This window comes from Carcharhinus amblyrhynchos, chromosome 12 (assembly GCF_965287045.1).
Source record: "Carcharhinus amblyrhynchos chromosome 12, sCarAmb.v2.hapA, whole genome shotgun sequence".
In the NCBI taxonomy this organism is placed as follows: Eukaryota; Metazoa; Chordata; class Chondrichthyes; order Carcharhiniformes; family Carcharhinidae; genus Carcharhinus; species Carcharhinus amblyrhynchos.
Window position 1 is genome coordinate 9,478,280 of NC_137335.1, and position 19,194 is coordinate 9,497,473.

At 46.2% G+C, this 19,194-nt stretch overlaps 1 long non-coding RNA gene across 1 annotated transcript; it reads left to right on the forward strand.

The window, feature by feature from the left end:
- Window positions 1-473: 473 nt before the first annotated feature.
- LOC145350530 (uncharacterized) lies at window positions 474-14,542 on the forward strand. The gene is made up of 3 exons (XR_013888219.1): window positions 474-726; window positions 7,546-7,630; window positions 13,886-14,542. It is a non-coding gene; the product is annotated as an uncharacterized LOC145350530 (long non-coding RNA).
- Window positions 14,543-19,194: the final 4,652 nt, after the last annotated feature.

The following is a 19,194-nucleotide window of genomic DNA, read 5'->3' on the forward strand; positions in this document are numbered from 1 at the left end:
GGGAGCATGGCACCAACAACAATCCCACCCTGACCCTACCCCCACATACTAGCCCTGCCAATCCCCCTGACGCCAAGGAGTAATTTGGCATTACACCTAACCAGCACGTCTTTGGGACTGTGGGAGGGAACCCCGCGCAGACGCGGGGGAGAACGTGCAGACTCTGCGCAGGCAGTGAGCCGAGCCGGGAATCGAGCCCGGCCCCCTGGCACTGTGAGGCAACAGCGCGAGCCACTGTGCCAGCACGGAGGCCGGCATAATCTCACGGCAACGGCGTTCCTGCAAACGAAACAAAATGTAATTCTGCTGCTCCTTCTTTAAACTTCACCCCCCGCCACCACCTCCCCCAGCCCCCCACCCACACCACCCTGCGGGATATTCTGGAACATTCTCGTTTGGCACAGGTGACTCAGTTGGCAGGCGTGGTATTTTTTTTTAAACGCAGAAAAGCTGCAGGTGTCGGGCATGTTCGTAAAAGCTGCTGGCATCATTTCCACCGTGGAAGCCAAAACAAAACAAGTTGTAAATTGATCAGCTGACGGTCTATTTAAAGGCATTTCCCCTTCACTCCGTGAGGGGTGCCGCTCCGTAATCCTTCGGCACACACTCCAGTTTGGCCTGATTCAAGCGAGACGTTGCTGGCAGGCAACCAGGTTCATCACTGCCAAGGTTTACCGGGCCGATCCCGGGGATGACGGGACTGATGTATGAGGAGAGCTGGACGAGGTTCGGACTGTTTTCGCTGGAATTCAGACGAATGGGGGGGGTGAAATCTCACAGAGGTTTATAAAATTCTAACAGGACTAGACAGGGTAGATGCAGGGAGGATGTTACCGATGGTGGGGGGAGTCCAGAACCAGGGGTCACAGTCTGAGGATTTGGGGTAGACCATTTAGGATGGAGGCGAGGAGAGATTTCTTCACCCAAAGAGTGGTGAGCCTGTGGAATTCATTACCACAGGAAGTAGTTGATGCCAAAACATTGAATGTATTCAAGAGCTTGAGGTGAATGGAATCAAAGGTTATGGGGAGGATTGAGTTGGCTGATTGGCCATGATCATAATGAATCGCAGAGCAGGCTCGAAGGGCCAAATGGCCTCCTCCTGTTCTTATCTTCTATGTTCCTATGTTTCTAAGCTTGATTCTGTCCCCATCCAACACTTGGGCAAGAGCATCTTGGTGTTTTATGGGGCTTGGGGGTGGGGCAGTGGGAGAGAGTTAGGTTCAAAGTCTAATTTATTAGTGTCACAAGTAGGCTCACATCAACACTGCAGTGAAGTTACTGTGAAAATCCGTTAGTCGGCACACTCTTGTTTGGGTACGCTGAGGGAGAATTTAGCACGGCCAATGCATCTAACCCACAGGTCTTTCGGACAGTGGGAGGAAACTGGAGAAAACCCACGCAGACACGGGGAGAACTTGCAAACTCCTCACAGACATTCGCCCAAAGTCGGAATTGAACCCTGGTCCCTGACGTTGTGAGGTATCAGTTCTAACCACTGATTTCTTTTGATTTGATTTATTATTGCCTCATACGTTTCCTTTAAACCTTGTCCCTGGCGTCTTAAATATATGTCCCTTAAGAATTAACTCTTCCACCCTGGGAAGAAGCTTCTGACTACCCACTCTGTCCACGCCTCTGATAATCTTGGAGATTTTTATCAGGTCACCATCATTCCAGTGAGAACAAGCACAGTATAAATTGTTGTGACAGTTTGAAAACATCGCAGTTGTCATGATGGGTGCTGGAGGAAAAGCTTCGGCGACACATCCCTCTTTGCAGCGATATTCAAGTCCTGTATGACCAAGTGAGCATTACTATTAAGTGATGTATAGTGACATTGAAGCTAGTATCCTTAATGGCTGGTCTAAGATGCAAAAAAAAAATGGTTGACTTGGTTAATTACAACTAGGATAATGATGGCCTTTTATAGATTTCCTCAACGTACGGTGGCTGGAGTACACAGTGCACACGTCCACATGAAGAGCAAATATTTGGGCAAGTTACCATCTGTGGGACCATGGTTCAGTGCAAACCAGTAGAAAGATATCTTTGACATTTACACTCCTGTTCTGTCTGTGAATAACTATATGGTTTAGTTGCCGGAGGCACTAACATATAGCATCCCAACATCATTATCTCCATTTGTGCCTTTGCCTATTTACGATGAAGCATAGTCCATATTTCATCTAATTTTAGCTTTTCCGGATCTCCAATCAAGTTTAAAATCTATTTAATAGCGTCACACAAGTAGGCTGACATTAACACTGCGATGAAGCTACGGTGAAAATCCCCTAGTCGCCACATTCTGACATCTGTTTGGGTACACAGAGGGACAATTTAGCATGGCCATTGCATCTAATCAGCACATATTTCATACTGTGGGAGGAAACCAGAGCACCCGGAGGAAACCCACGCAGACACGAGGGGAACATGCAGACTCCCTGCAGTGACCCAAGCCAGGAATCGAACCCTAACGCTGTGAGGCAGCAGTGTTAACCATTGTGCCATCGTGCCACCAAGTGGAGCAGTGACAGTAGTAGAATCATAGAATACCTACAGTGCATCAGAGGCCATTCAGCCCATCGAGTTTGCACCCACTCTCCAACAGAGAGAGGTCCTCTCCCTGTCTTTGGACTGATGTTCACCATGATGGCCAGGACCCGATTCTAGGATTCCCCCACCCAATCTGAGGGGTTTCCATTTTTCAGAAGTGTCTTTCAATGCTGATTCAGGCCAAAGACTTTTACCGTGTACTCCTGATCTGGCTAAAATCTATCGCAGGGATAGGCATACCCTAATCTGCCACCATTTTCACGAAGTCAGGATATCTTTTCAAAGAGTCATGTTTCATTGCCCTTCAGGGAATCATGAACCTTAGTCTGAATGAGGGAACTTTGATAGCTGAAATTCAAAAGATGCCTCTCCTATCCCTCCCTGCCAGTGAGAATTGATAGAGAGTCTAGGAATCCATTAGTCTATGGCAACTCCTGCACCCAAGGGAAAACATTGCTTGATTGACAGTGCTAGCTCTCTGATCTTTGCTCTGAGTTTCACAATGTATAGTTACACAGGTTTCAAGTGCTTTCAGTTTCAGCTATTCCAACTTTAAAGTGTAAATTATACCTTTATTATTCCATAGTGAAAAGGTACTCTTTCAATGTGATGGAAAGTCATGAATGTATGGCTATTTTGTTAAGCTTTGTTTATTGATTATTAACCCACAATATATTGTATAGAACTGCTGAGCCATCTTGTCACTACATGGCTCAATCGTTCTATACCGTATATCGTGGGTCCATCATCATAGGAATTTCACAGTGCAGTGCAGAAAGCGTCAGAGTTAATGGGGGCCATTGGCGGGGGTCATACCTAGGCAGGGGCCATGAAGGTTCAAGGGGGGCATATGGGAGTCATGAGGTGGAGTTTGTAGGTGATGAGAGGAGCGATGGAGTGCCTTTCTGTTTTTATTATAATTGCACTGACCTCCCGCGGCACCAAGCTGGGCATTTTGAAAAACCCGCCTGTGCCCCCAGCAGCCCATGGCTTTCCCTAAGAGAGTTGGCCCAACTGCCATCTACACCTGCATCTGTCCCCCACCCCGCAAATAACCCCACCTCCAGCTACTCCCTCTCTCACCTCCAACACTGAAAATCCCATTCTTGAGCCAATGCAGGAATTTTTCCAATGCCCACCACCCACCTTGAGGTGGGATATCTAGGTCTTTCCCACCCAATCCCACCTCCTCAACCCACCCTACCACAGACCTTCCCTTTTGTTCTCTTCTTCCCCCCTCGCCTTTCCCCCAAACTCACTTTATCCCTGGATCTGGTACCCACTTATGATACATAAAATCTCTGATTTCTCGGCAACACGGTGGCACAGTGGTTAGCACTGCTGCCTCACCGCGCCAGGGAGCCCGGTTCAATTCCAGCCTCGGGTCACTGTCTGCGCGGAGTTTGCATGTTCTCTTTGTAACTGCGTGGGTTTCCTCCGAGTGCTCCAGTTTCCTTCCACACTCCAAAAATGTGCAGGTTAGATGGATTAGCCATGCTAAATTAACCCTTAGCATCAGGGGGATTAACGGGGTAAGTATGTGGGGTTACCAGGATAGGGCCTGGGTGGGATTGTTGTTGGTGTAGATTCGATGGGCAGAAGAGCCTCCTTCTGCACTGTAGGGATTCTATGATTCTTCTGAATGGGAGAGCTGGCTTGAAGGGATGAATGGCCTATGCCTGCTCCTGATATGTATGTTGACAGATCTGACAGGGCAGCACTCCCTCAGTGCGGCATCGGAGATTAAGGCTGGAATTTTACAGCATTGTCTGCCCCAGCTTCGGGGTGAGAGAACGGCATTCTCCATTGGCCTCAAGCGGAAGAGGCGATAACATTTCGGCTTCTCAAAGTGGGCCTTGAACCCACAACTTTCTGACTCTTTGAAAAGTGATAGCAACAGAGCCAAGGCTAAGTGGGCTACCAGGAAAGAAGAGCTTGTAATCATTAATTAATGCAATGAAGGAAAAGTACAGTTAGCTGGCAGGGGTGAAACCAGGATTAAGTAGGGGATGAGGCTAGCCTATTGCACTGGGGCTGTGCTGAGGCCTGCGATGGTCGTTTACCAGCCTATGGTAGAGTAAAGGAACAGGGTAACCAATGATGTTAGACTGAGGCTTTACCCCATGCAGTTTTTCAAAGCCATCTCTTAGATGGTTAAGGTGAAACATTAGACCAAGCTCAGGAAGGGGTGCAATGCCTCATCTGGTTTGATCGAGCCCAAGATGGGATGTAACGCCTTGTCTTGTCAGGGAAAGTAGAAGCAGGAGTAGACCATAAGAACATAAGAAATAGGAGCAGGAGTAGGCCATCTAGCCCTTCGAGCCTGCCCCGCCATTCAATCAGATCATGGCTGATCTGTCGTGGCTCAGTTCCACATTCCCGCCCTCTCCCCATAACCCATTCGGCCCTTCAAGTCTGTTCCACCATTCATCTTGATCATGGCTGATCACTCACTTCAATATCCTGACCCCCCCTTCCTCCTATATCCCTCGACCCCTTTAGCCCCAAGAACTATGTCTAATTTCTTCTTGAAATGAGACTTTTTGTCCGCTTGGACCTTGTTTGTCCCTCATGTGGGGACCACGATTGAACTTACTTCAAATTGGCTTTTCTGATTAGAAAAAAGTACTAAAAGCAATCAGTAATAAAAAAAAAATTTTTAAATATTAAAAGCTAAAAAAAAAGTTCTGTAAAAAAAATTTGACACAATGAATTCGAGACTGTTGCATTATTTAACAATAATCTTCTGGACCATGTTAGATGCTGGACAAACTAGGGTTGTTTTCTCTGGAGTGGAGGGGAGACCTGGTCAAAGTCTATAAAATGATGAGAGGCATAGATAGGGATGACAGTCAGAATCTATTTCCCAGTGAAATGTCTAATGCTATAGGGGGCATGCGCCAAAGGTGATAGGGGAAAGGTCAATGGAGATGTGAGGGGCAAGTTTTTTATACAGAGAGTGGTAAGTGTCTAGAACGCGCTGCCAAGGGTGATGATGCAGGCAGATAAGAGAGGGACATTTAAGGGGCTTTTACATAAGCCCATGAATGTGCAAGGAATAGAGGGATATGGAGTAGGGCAGGCAGAAGGGGTTAGCTTAATTTGGCATCATGTTCGACACAACATTGTGGGCCAAAGGGCCTGTTCCTGTTCCTGTGCTGTATGTTCTGTTCATATTATTCTGCCCCCATAATTTGTTACACATGCCTTATATTTCAAAACATGGAACTGCTGACTTATTCCATCAGCTGTTACATATTTTGTGCATTGTCCTTCACACCCCTCCAAGCTTCTGTACAAAGCGAAAGCAAAAACGTCCAAAAGACGTGCTGGTTAGGTGCATTGGCCTTGCTAAATTCTCCCTCAGTGTACCCAAACAGGTGCCGGAGGGTGGCGACTAGGGGATTTTCACAGTAACTTCATTGCAATGTTAATGTAAGCCTACTTGTGACACTAATAAATAACTTAAACTCAAGCACAATGAAGCAGGCAGTGTCCCTACTTTCCTTACTCAGAGGGTAGTAAGGGCGTGGAATGCCCTACCTGTAGCAGTTGTGGACTCGCCAACTTTAAGGGCGTTCAAATGGTCAGTGAATAGGCATATGGATAACATTGGAATAGTTTAGGTTAGAGGATCATTAGATTGGTTCCACTGGTCGGCGCAACATCGAGGGCCGAAGGGCCTGTACTGCGCTGTAATGTTCTATTTTCTATGTTCTATGTACTTCTGAGCCAGAAGCTTTGGGTTCAGGTCCTACTCATGGGCAATTACAGAATTCATAATTAGGACATACCATCAATTGCTCCTGTTTATTTTCCTGAAAGGGAGATTATGCCATTCTTCAAGTGCGGCACAGGGCAGCGCGGTGGCACAATGGTTAGCACTGCTGTGTCACAGTGCAGGGGACCCAGGTTCAATTCCTGGCTCGGGTTACTGTCTGTGTGGAGTTTGCACATTCTCCCCGGGTCTATGTGGGTTTCCTCCGGGTGCTCCAGTTTCTTCCCACAGATGTGCGGGTTAGGTTGATTGGCCATGCTAAATGAATCCGAGTGTCAACAGGACCGGAAGGGTAAATATGAGGGGACATGGAATAGGATTTGGGTGGGATTGTGGTCAGGGCAGACTCAATGGGCCAAATGGCTTCCTCCTGTACTGTAGGCATTCTATTTCTTCCGGGTGCTCCAGTTTCCTCCCGCACTCCAAAGATGTGCGGGTTAGATGGGTTGGCCATGTTAAATTGTGTGGGGATGGGGCCTGTATGGCGTAGTGGCTGGTTCAGATTCGATGGGCCGAATGGTCTCCTTCTGCACTGTTCGATGCTATGCTATTATTTCCCTTTTTGCCTCCAGTTCTGCAAATATTTGTTGCCTTGTACTCTTAAAAAAAAAAGTGGGTTTTAAGCAAGCAGGAGCAATAAAAAAATAGGCACTGTGCCTTTAAATTTAGAAAAAGAAATCGGATGTTGTAAGATGGATACTGGACACATGTGGGGCTGCTGCTATTCATGTTTTCACAGGCCATAATTAAAGCCCCATAAACAGTCTGTTCCCTTTCACTCGACAGGGGGAAAGGAAAAGAATCCGCAGAAAGTTAAATTGTAGATTTTTACGAAATGATATAGTGTATGAAATGTCAACCATACCAAGTGAAGTGGTCTGTCTAACAACACGGTGACTAAGGAGATCATCTGTCAAGAATGTTTGGCTTAAGCTGATTAATTCTGCCCAATTCGCAACAAGATGCAAAGCATCTGCTCGCTCAGATCCCGATACCGTCTTGGAAAAGCTTCCAGAGGGACACAGGCTGGAATCAATGATCGTAAAACTGTTTTAACTGCAAGAACTATTTATTCTGGTTGTGCTTTGACCAACATGGTGCACTGCTGCTTATGAAACAACTTGCGTAAAAAAAAATCCGCAGCATAAACAACAGCTCGCCGCGTTGCTTTTATTTATAACATTGCATAATATTGGGAATTTTTTTATCAGCTCGCGTCTCTGAGGTCCACTGCCTCGATGTGGGATTGAGACATCGCTCCAAAGGAGACAGGACTTACTCACGTAAGGTTAGAAGGTAAAAATGGTACAGTTATATATAAAAAAAAGCAGATTAAACTTGTAAAATAGTTGCGTCGTAGAGTTCTGGAAACAAAGGGATTGTGGCTTGTTTGTCCACAGTGGTTAGCACTGCTGCCTCACAGTGCCAGGGACCTGGGTTCGATTCCAGCCTTGGGTCACTGTCAGTGTGGAGTCTGCACATTGTCCCCGTGTCTGCGTGGGTTTCCTCCAGGTGCTCCGGTTTCCTCCCACACTCCAAAGCTGTGCGGGTTAAGTGGATTGGCCATGTTAAATTAGTGTCAGGGGGACTAGCTGGGTAAATGCACGGGGTTCTGGCTTTGGAGCCTAGGTAGTCGGTGCAGACTTGACGGGCTGAATGGCCTCCTCTTTCACTGTAGGATTCTATGATTCCATGATCCCTGAAAGCAGAAGGGTGTGTTAGTAGGGTGGTGAAAAAGGCATATGGGGGCATTTCCCTTCATCGATCAAGGGGGCAGCACTGTGGCACAGTGGTTAGCGTTGTTGCCTCACAGCACCAGGGTCCCGGGCTTGATTCCAGCCTCGGGTCACTGCCTGTGTGAAGTTTGCACATTCTCCCCGTGTCTGCATGGGTTTCCTCCGGGTGGTCTGGTTTCCTCCACGCTCCAAAGATGTGCAAGTTAGGTTAGTTGGCCATGCTAAATTGACCCTAGTGAGAGGGAGATTAGAAGGTTACGGGCGTAGGGCCTGGGTGGGATTGTGGTTGGTGCAAATTTGATGGGCTGAATCGCCTCCTTCTGCATTGTAGGGTTCTATGAAAGCGGAGCACCTGGAGGAAACCCATGCAGACACAGGGAGAATGTGCAGACTCCGCACAGACCGTGGCCTGGGTCTCTAGCACTGTGAGGCAGCAGTGCTAACCACCATGCTGCCCTAGGCCTGGAATGGGGCCTGAGCCTGAGGCTTCTAGCTCGAAGGTAGGGACGCTTGTCTGCTCCATTGTGTGGTCAAGGTCAAGATGGGATTCAGCTTGTCCATTCTCCCAAAGTTTTTGGATCAGGCTGGTAGCTTCTTAACCATTACTCTTAATTTACAAAGGATATTTTACACATTTGGGCCTCAGGATGAGGCTGGAACTCCAGATAGCTCCCTCACTTTTCAGCCATGTGATCTGACATCATTATTAGATCAGCAGCAGCTATGCTTGTTATTTTAACCCTTTATATGACTCACTGAACCACAAGACTTCCCCTTTGATTTTGATTCATCATTGTCACATGCATTGGGATACAGTGAAAAGTATTGTTTCTGGTGCACTATACAGATAAAACATACTGTTCATAGAGAACATAGGGGAGAAGGAAAGGAGGGGGTGCAAAATATAATGTCACAGTCACAGCTAGGGTGTAGAAAAAGATCAGTGTAGGTTGGTTGAAAAGATTAAGGCTCATGGGATACAAGGCCAGGTATCTAGACGGGTTGAGAACTGGCTTGGTAAGAGGAGACAGACAGTAGTAGTGGAAGGGTCCTTTTCTAGCTGGAGGCCTGTCACTAGTGGTGTTAATGCAAGGTAGGTCCACTCAAAAGTCTGACAGCAGCAGGGAAGAAACTGTTCTTGAGTGTGTGTTGCCAGATTTTGTTTCTTTCTCCCAACGGAAGACGGTGGAAGAGAGAAGGTGGGTCCTTGATTATGGCGGCTGCTCTTCTGAGGCAGTGGGAAATATAGACAGAATCAATGGATAGGAGGCTGCTTTAGGTGATGGATTGGGCTACATTCACCACCTTTTGTAGTTCTTTAGTCTTGGGCAGAGTAGGAGCCCATACCAAGCTGTGATACAACCAGAAAGAATGCTTTCTATGGTGCATCTGTAAAAGTTGGTGAGAGTCAGAGCTAACATACCAGATTTCCTTAGTCTCCTAAGAAAGTACATAGAACATAGAACATAGAACATAACAGCGCAGAACAGGCCCTTCGGCCCACGATGTTGCGCCGACCAGTTAAAAAACAATGACCCACTGACGTAAACCAATCCCTTTTCGTCCATAAACCTATCCACGGATCTCTTAAACGCCCCCAAACTAGGCGCATTTACAACTGCAGCAGGCAGGGCATTCCAATCCCTCACCACCCTCTGGGTAAAGAACCCACCCCTGACATCCATCCTATAACTAACCCCCTTAATTTAAAGCCATGCCCCCTCATGCTAGCTTTCTCCATCCGAGGAAAAAGGCTATCATATCCACCCTATCTAAACCTCTAATCATCTTATATGTTTCAATAAGGTCCCCTCTTAGCCACATTCTTTCTCGCGAAAACAACCCCAAATCCCTCAGCCTCTCCTCATAGGACCTCCCCTCCATACCAAGCAACATCCTGGTAAACCTCCTCTGCACCCTCTCCAAAGCCTCCACATCCTTCCTGTAATGTGGGGACCAGAACTGCGCACACTACTCCAAGTGCGGCCGCACCAGAGTTGTGTACAGTTGCAACATGATGCTGCGACTCTTAAATTCAATCCCCCTACCAATAAACGCCAAGACACCGTATGCCTTCTTAACAACCTTATCTACTTGATTCCCAAGTAGAAGTGCTTTAACTATTTTAACTATCGTGTCAGCGTGGAGGGACCAGGACAGGTTGTTGGTGATCTTGACACCTAGAAACTTAAAGCTCTTGACCATTTCCACCTCATCACCATTGATGTAGACAGGGGCATATCCTCCACTACTTCTCCTGAAGTCGATGACAATCCCTTTCGTTTTGTTGACATTGAGGGAGAGATTGTTGTTGCCGCACCAGTTCACCACATTCTCTATCTCTCCTTTGGCGCCATTGTTTGAGATCCAACTCACCACGGTGGTGTCATCAGCAAACTTGAAAATGGAGTTGGCGGGGAATTTAGCCACACAGTCACAGGTGTATAAGGCGTGTAGTAAGGGGCTAAGTAGAGTAAGAGGCATTAAAACACAGTCCTCCGGTTCAAAGTTGGTACGCTGCTGATTGATGGGGTTCTGTGTCACAATTGGATATTCGATTACGAACAGAGCCCATGAGAGAACTAGCGAACCAGTACGCAATCTTCATTTCCTCCTTTTAATTTCCATTTATCTTCTCTTGGGGCACAGGTTAATCTTGTGACTGATCAGCGCTAATAGCCCTTGAGTATTGGACCTAATAGTCCTTTTGTCACATTTTCATCTATACAATGAGTGCCAGTAAATTACTCAATTGCAAACCTAAGCTTAATCTTAGTTCTCACCAATCTGCAGAATCATACATTTCCACGGACACTCAGAACATAGGAATCCTAATAAATTTATCTTCCTTGATGTGGCACAGTGGCTCAGTGGTTAGCACTGCTGCCTCACAGCACCAGAGATTCACGTTCTATCCTGGCCTCAGGTTACTGGCTGTGCTGAGTCTGCATGTTCTCCCCATGTCTGCGTGGGTTTCCTCCGGATGCTCCGCTTTCCTCCCATAGTCCAAAAATAAAGTTTTAATGTTTATTTACAAGTCACAAGTAGGGTTACATTAACACTGCAATGTAGTTACTGTGAAAATCCCCTCATCACCATACTCCAGCGCCTGTTCGGGTACACTGAAGGAGAATTTAGCGTGGCCAATATACCTAACCAGCACATCTTTCAGACTGTGGGAGGAAACTGGAGCATCCAGAGGAAACCCACGCAGACACGAGGGAGAATGCACAGACAATGACCCAAACCAGGAATCGAACCTGTGACCCTGGCACCGTGCGATAGCAATGCTAACCACAGCGTCACACAAAGATGTGTGGGTTGGGTGGATTGACATGCTAAATTGCTCCTTAGTATCGGGGGATTGGCTGGGTAAATGAATGGGGTAATGGGGGTAGCGTTGGGTGGGATTATTGACTGTATAGTCTCGATGGGCTGAATGGACTCCTTCTGTACTGTAGGGATTCTGTGATTATATCACCCACAACCAGTGGAATTATTTCAAACAGTCTCTTGGTAAAACAAATTTTGAACATAGCTGAAAAAAGACGTATTGAGGGAGGTGTTTGTCTTACATTCACACAGGACAAGCTCTCTGCAAGTGTAAGGAATATGTTCAAGCCTAATTGCAGATTTGTTGAATTATCCCGGTACTTGGGCATCCAATAGTTCCCCATTGCTTTCTCCAAGGCAACGCCTCAGCCAATCAGACAACAGTGGTTAGCACAGTGCTGGGGCCCAGATTCAATTCCGGCCTCGGATGACTGTCTGTGTCGAGCTTGCACATTCTCACCGTGTCTGTGTGGGTTTCCTCCAGCTGCTCCGATTTCCTTTTACAGACCAAAAGACATGCAGGTTAGGTGATCCACCATGCTAAATTATCCCTTGATGTCCCAAGCTGTGTAGTTGGATTAGCCATGGTAAAAGTGTAGGGTTACGAGGATAGGGTGGGGGGACAGGTACCCTGCCAGAATCAGTTGGTGGAACCTCGATGGGCCAAATGGCCCCCTTCTGCACTGTGGGGATTCTCTGTAAATTGTGGAGAGAATTTGAAATTTGGCACTCCTGCATTTGTCCAGGTGCAAGGCAAAACATTTCAGCTAGATTTTGAATTTGATTTGTTTTCACATGTACCAAGATACAGTATTGTTTTGTGTTCGACCCACACAAATCGTATCATGCATAAGTACATCAGAACAGAATGCAGAATGTAGTGTTACATCGACAGAGAAGATCAGTTCAGTCTCTGAGAGGCCCATTCAAAAGTTTGATAACAGCAGGGAAGGAGCTGTTCTTGAGTCGATTGGTGTGTGTTTTCAAACTTCTGTATCTTTTCACTGAAGGAAGAAGGTAGGAGTATGTTCGGGGTGTGTGGGGTCCCTAATTATGCTGGTTGCTTTTCCGAGGCAGTGGGAAGCATAGATAGAGTCAATGGATGGGAGGTTGGTTTGAGAGATGGATTGGGCTACATTCACGATCTTTTGTAGTTCATTGCAGTGTTGGGCAGAGCAGGAGCCATACCGAGCTGTGATACAACCAGAGAGAAAGCTTTCTAATGGTGCATCTGTAAAAGTTGGTGAGAGTCGTAGCTGACATGCCAAGTGTCCTTAGTCTTCTGAGGAAGTAAAAGCATTGGTGGGCTTTCTTAACTATCATGTCAATAAATAGGAATTAACCCACAAAGATAAGAACATCCACCTTTTGATTTCTGAGTCAGTGTTGGGTTTATTGCTGGCCAGAGAAATGAGGGTCGGGATTCTTTTCCACCTTCTACCATTGGCAAAAAGACACAGAAGTCAGAAGTCATGTACGAACTGACTCAAGAACAGCTTCTTCCCTGCTGCCATCAGGCTTTTGAATGGACCTATCTCGCACTAAATTGATCTTTGTCTACACTCTAGCTATAACTGCAACACTACATCCTGCACGCTCTCCCTTCCTTCTCTGTAAACGGTATGCTTTTTCTGTATACTGCACAAGAAACAATATTTTTCCACTGTACACTAATAGATGTGACAGTAATAAATAAAATCAAAATCAGAATCAAAATCAAAATCAAAATCAAATCATTCCATCAGACAAAGCCTGAAACCATTTACCATTGGCCATTAAGGAAACTCATTTTAATCCTGTGATTGAGGCTGGTTTACAACTAGTCATTTTCCCAGTTACTTCTTGTTAATTAAAAGTTAGTTCAGGCAAATTAGTTACCGCATAATCCTGGATATCCAATAATCTTTGTCCAGCTTCCAAAATTAATGCAGCGTAGGAAATAAGCAAGTGTCGCAAATGAAAGGTTTTATAAATTGACACATCGATCTCTGCAGCTCTATCCAGGCATTTTCAACAAGGAGAAAGCGCTGGTGGAAGAAGGTGGAAGAGAGAATGTCTGGGGTGCACGGGGTCCTTGATTATGCTGGCTGCTTTTCCGAGGCAGTGGGAAGTTAACGTTGCACCATTCAAAGCATGTCAGGAAGTCAAGTGCAATCTCAGCGAAGATGCTAAATACCTTTGGAGAATAATGGCAAAATTGTAACACTGTGCAATTACATAGAATTTCCCCAGTAGAACATAGGCAAAGAAGATGATGGCTAAGTATTACTACTCCTTAGAAGCTCTATATCCAGCCGTGAACTAGTATAATCACATACTATAACCTTTTGTCCACAGTTACAAATAAACCTAGTTCAGATTTAAGATTAAAGAGGCAATTCTGTTGGATCTCCAAATAATCTTAAATCTATACTTTGCTGGTATCGCTTAGTACAGGCATCATGGTCCTAATTTTATTGTACTTTTGATCTGATGATTGCAGATAGCTATTAAGCAGCACCCGCTCAGCAAAACCTGCTCAGTGACACTCAGTTTGGGTTTTGCCAGCGTCACTCAGCTCCATTACAGCCTTGGTTCAAACATGGATGGAAGAGCTGAATTCCAGAGGTGAGGCGAGAATGACAGCCCTTGACATCAAGGCTGCATTTGACCGAGTGTGGCATCAAGGAACCCTAGTGAAATTGGATTCAATGTATATCAGGGGGCAAACTCTCTGCTGGTTGGTGTCATACCTGGCACACAGGAAGATGGTTGTGGTTATGGGGAGTCAGTCATCTCAGCTCCAGGACATTTCTGCAGAAGTCTCTCAGGGTAATGTTCTAAGACCTACAATCTTCAGCTGCTTCATCAACGATCTTCCCTCCATCATAATTATGAATGTTTGTCGATGATTGCACAATGTTCAGCACCATTCGTGACTCCTCAGATACTGAAGCAGTCCATGTTCAAACGCAACAAGATATAGACAATATCCAGGCTTGGGATGACAAGTGACAAGTCACATGCACACCACACAAATGTCAAGCAATGACCATCACCAATAAAAGACACTCTAACCACCGTCTCTTGACATTCAATGCTTTTACCATCACTGAATCCCCCACTGCCTTGGGGTTACCATTGACCAGAAACTCAACTGGACTCACCACATAAACACAGCGGCTACAAGAGCAGGCCAGAGGCTGGGAATACTGTGGCGAGTAACTCATCTCCTGACTCCCCAAAGCCTATCCACCATCTACAAGACACAAGTCAGGAGTGTGAAGGAAAACTCCTCACTTGCCTGGATGGGTGCAGCTCCAACAGCACTCCAGAAGCTCAACACCATCCAGGACAAAGCAGCCCACTTGATTGGCACCACATCCACAAACATCCACCCCCTCCACCACCGACGCTCAGTAGCAGCAGTGCGTTCTATCTACAAGATGCACTGCAGCAATTGACCAAAGATCCTTAGACAGCACCTTCCAAACTTATGACCACTTCCATGTAGAAGGACAAAGGCATCACTAGAAGGGGAAATAGGTCATGTGACAGTCTTAGTTTCACTTTTGCTTTGAGCAGAGGACATACGCACAGCTCTGATTTCTCCAAGCTGTACAAATATGCCAGAGTGTTCTCGCATGTCTCAGTAAATGAACCCAGAAGTATGTTTACCCCATCCCTTATGAGTGACTTGTGCCTTGTGTCTTATACAGCAAATAAACTCACTGGTATCAATTTGACAGGTGGATTTGTAGTTGCTTCAAATTTAAGGGAGGTTGTTCTAATCACCACCTTCGCCACAATTAATTTGGTTTCCTGCTCTAGAATTCCTGGATTTGTACAAAATATCTTTGTCTCTCTTTTGGGGACCATGAATTGGACGCGGTTGGATTTTGAATTTGGTTTTTGGGGCAAGCAAGGAATGGATTCGGCTCTGACGGAAGGTCACCCAGACTCGAAACATTGATTCTATTCTCTCTCGCTGTGGAGGTGCCAGCATTGGACTGGGGTAAACACGGTAAGAAGTCTCACAATACCAATTAAAGTTTAACCTGGTGTTGTGAGACTTCTTACTCTATTCTCTCTCCACAGATGCTGCCAGACCTGCTGAGATTTTCCAGCATTTTTCTGTTTTTGTTTCAGATTCCAGCATCCGCAGTATTTTGTGTTTATCTATGGATTCCGGTTTGCCCGGTTCACTCTGAGCATCGGTTTTGTAACTTGAAGAATGAAGCAAAAAAAATTCTAAGAACATTTGAAGATTAACCTTTTTGGCTAAGATCAAGCACTAAGTTAAGTCCAAAATCGGGTGCCAAACCTTGCCTTGTCAGCTTGGATCTTGTGTGTCTTTTTGGGACCATGAAATAGTTTCAGTTTGAATTTGGCTTTTTGGAGAGATGGATTAAGGGCTTTCCCTGTCCACTCGGCACAATGGCTTTTTAACTTTAAGAAAAGAATATTATTTTTTAATTTGAAGGTTAATCAAGAAATCTTCCCCTAGCCCAAGAATCTCAGTTGGCACAATTCCAGGTTACGTCCTCAGATTGCTGGCCCATGAAGCTTTGGAACAAAGATATTTAGTGCTTGACGTTGAAGAAATTGTTAAGGTGATGCTGATAAAAATGGACTTCCAAGCTGGGAAGCAAGATTGATCCAATTTTGATCTTGTGGAATCACTGAAACCCTACAGTGCAAAGGAAGACTGTTTGACCCACCTAATCTGCACCGACTCTCAGAAAGAACATCTTCCCCAGGCCCACTCTCTTGCCCTATCTCCATACTCCCATGCAGGGACAATCACCAAGACGTTTCAATGCTCATAAGCTTCTCTTTAAAAATGTGGTCAAGTCCTTATGAACCGCAATTTCTTGACAAACCTCCACTTGTATTGAAGTTCCATAAGTAGTGTCACAACACCAGGTTAAAGTCCAGCAGGTTTATTTGGTAGCACGAGCTTTCGGAGCTCTGCCCCTCACCTGATGAATGGGCAACGCTCTGAAAGCTCGTGCTATCAAATAAACCTGTTAGACTCTAACCTGGTGTTGTGACACTACTTATTGTGCCTAACCCTGTCCAACGCCGGCAACTCCACATCATATACTTAAGTTGGCAAACTAACTGTTAATTCCATAAAATCCTACAGTGCAAACAGAGGCCATTCGGCCCATCGAGTCTGCACCGACCACAATCCCACCCAGGCTCTATCCCCATGCATTTACCCTAGCTGGTCACCCCCTGGCATGGCCAATCCACCTAAACCGCACATCTTTGGACTGTGGGAGGAAACTGGAATATCCGGAGGAAACCCACGCGTACACGGGGAGAATGTGCAAACTCCACATAGACAGTGACCCAAGCCGGGAATTGAACCCGGGTCCCTGGCTTATGAGGCAGCAATGCTCACCACTGTGCCACCATGCTGCCCAACTGTTAGCTGAGTACTTCAAGAAATTCTTGCCACCAGAAAGTGTTGTCTAAAGACCAACATTCAAATTTTTTTTTGTGTTGGATTTCCTAGCCTGTAAAATTTGGATATTTGACAAGGTTGATCCTTACCCCATTCAGTAGTAAACACATTCCCACATTCCCACAAGATAATCAAAAAATGCAGGTACAGATCTTCAGCAGCACCGCACTTTCCACCCCCCAATCCTGCCCCACTACCTCAAGTAGCACAGGAGAAACCCAGATGCATACTCCTGTCTCCACAGCAACCAGTTTGCCCTCACAGCCAGGATCAATCAAATACATCATCCTCCCAAGAATAATGAATGAGACTGGGGAGAGCAAATACATATTTCTTCCCCTTAGCAACCTGATCCAAACCTGACTCCAGGCTGCTCGTGGGCACAACATTTGTTTGTGTTTTTGTTAATTCATTCCTTGGGTGCTGGCATCACTGGCAAAATGATGTGGAGATGTGGGCGTTGGACTGGGATAAGCACAGTGTCTCACAACACCAGCTGTTGGACTTTAACTTAGCATTGTGAGGCTTCTTACTGTGATCACTGGCAAAGCTGGCACTTATTACCCATCCCCAGTTATCCTTGAAAAGACAATGGAGAGCCACCTTGTTGAGTCCGTGTGGTGAAAGTATACCCAAGGTGCTGATAGATAGCAAATTCTGACCCAAGCACAAAGAAGGAGTAATGAACATATTTCCAAGTGAGGACAGTCTGTAACTTGGAGCGGAACAGGTCAAGTATCAACGTGTAAACACTTCCAAACATGCCAATGGCAGGCGGCAAGAGCGGGAGAGTTTCCTAGTTGGCCCTGTGACGGAAAGAGTGTTGGAGCCTCTGCCATCACTGTTCCTAGCTCCAGACTACAACATAAATCTAAAAATGTCATGTTGCCACAGCAATCTGAGTTCCCTGATTGAAAGCAAACTGTAGCACAACACCACCACACTTTTTTGTTCATTTGTGGAACATGGGCTTCGCTGGCTGGCCAGCATTTATTGCCCATCCCTAATTGCCCTTGGAGGGCTGTTGAGAGTTAACAACATTGCTAGAGTCACATGTAGGCCAGACCGGGTAAAGATGACAGATTTCCTTCCCTCAAGGACCCAGATGGATTTTTCCCACAATCGACAATGGTTTCATGGTCATCTGTAGATCCTTAATTCCAGATTTTTAAAAAATGAATTCAAATTCCACCATTTGCCATGGCAGGATTCGAATCCAGGTCCCTAGAATTTCTGGATTAATAATCTAGCTATAATACCACAAGGCCATCGCCTCTCTATATTACGTGGAGGCATGATCTGACCACATCCAGAATGGCGTTCCATTGGTCTCAATGACCTGTGAATCATAGGATCCCTACAATGCAGAAGGAAGACATTTGGCCCATTGACTGTACACCGACAACAACCCTGCCCAGGCCCTGTCCCCATAACCCCACATATTTACCTGGCTAATCTCCTGATACTAAGGGGTAATTTAGCATGGCCAATCAACCTAACCCTTTGGAGTGAGGGGGGAAACCGAGCGTCCGGAGGGAACCCATGCAGACACGGGGAGAATGTGCAAACTCCACACAGACAGTGACCCAAAGTGGGAATCGAACCCGGGTCCCTGGCGCTGTGAGGCAGCAGTGCTAACCCTTGTGGCGCCATGCCACCCATTCAGTTTCCAGTACCAAACCTCAGGACAGATACAAAAGCAAAATATGAGAGGATGCTGAAGATCTGAACAAAGAAACAAAAATGCTGCCAATACTCAGCAGGTCTGGCTGCATCTGCGAGAAGGGGGACAGAATTGGCTCAGGATGTTGGAGGCAGCTCAGAGGAGGTTTGCTCGACTGATATCTGGAGCAAATGGGTTGCCTGATGAGAAAAGGTGAGACAGACTGGGCTTGTTTCCACTGGAGTTTAGAGAAGAGGAGTGACGTGATTGAAGTATGTAAGATCCTGAATGACATTGATAAGGTGGATGTAGAAAATATGGCCAGGATTTTCCTACTGCGGCCAGCAACCTTTCTGCTGGGTCGTAGATGGAGACCCATGTCTGTGGCCTCGAACAGGGATTTGTGCTGCACAGTCTCCAGTCAGACCATGCTGGAAACTGACGGGAAGGCAGGTAAGTGATTTAAATTGTTTCTGCATGAACTCCAAATATGTACTTGAGTTCATTATCAGGACCCGAATCTCCCAACCCACCAGGAGTATTTCATTCTGACAGGGTTCAGGCTAGCTCTCAACGTTCAGAGAACTAGGGGACACCCTGCCAGAATGAGGAGGAGGCAATCGGGACCCCAGGAAGGTCGGGCACTAGGGGGTGATGCCCCCTGGGCATGGACACC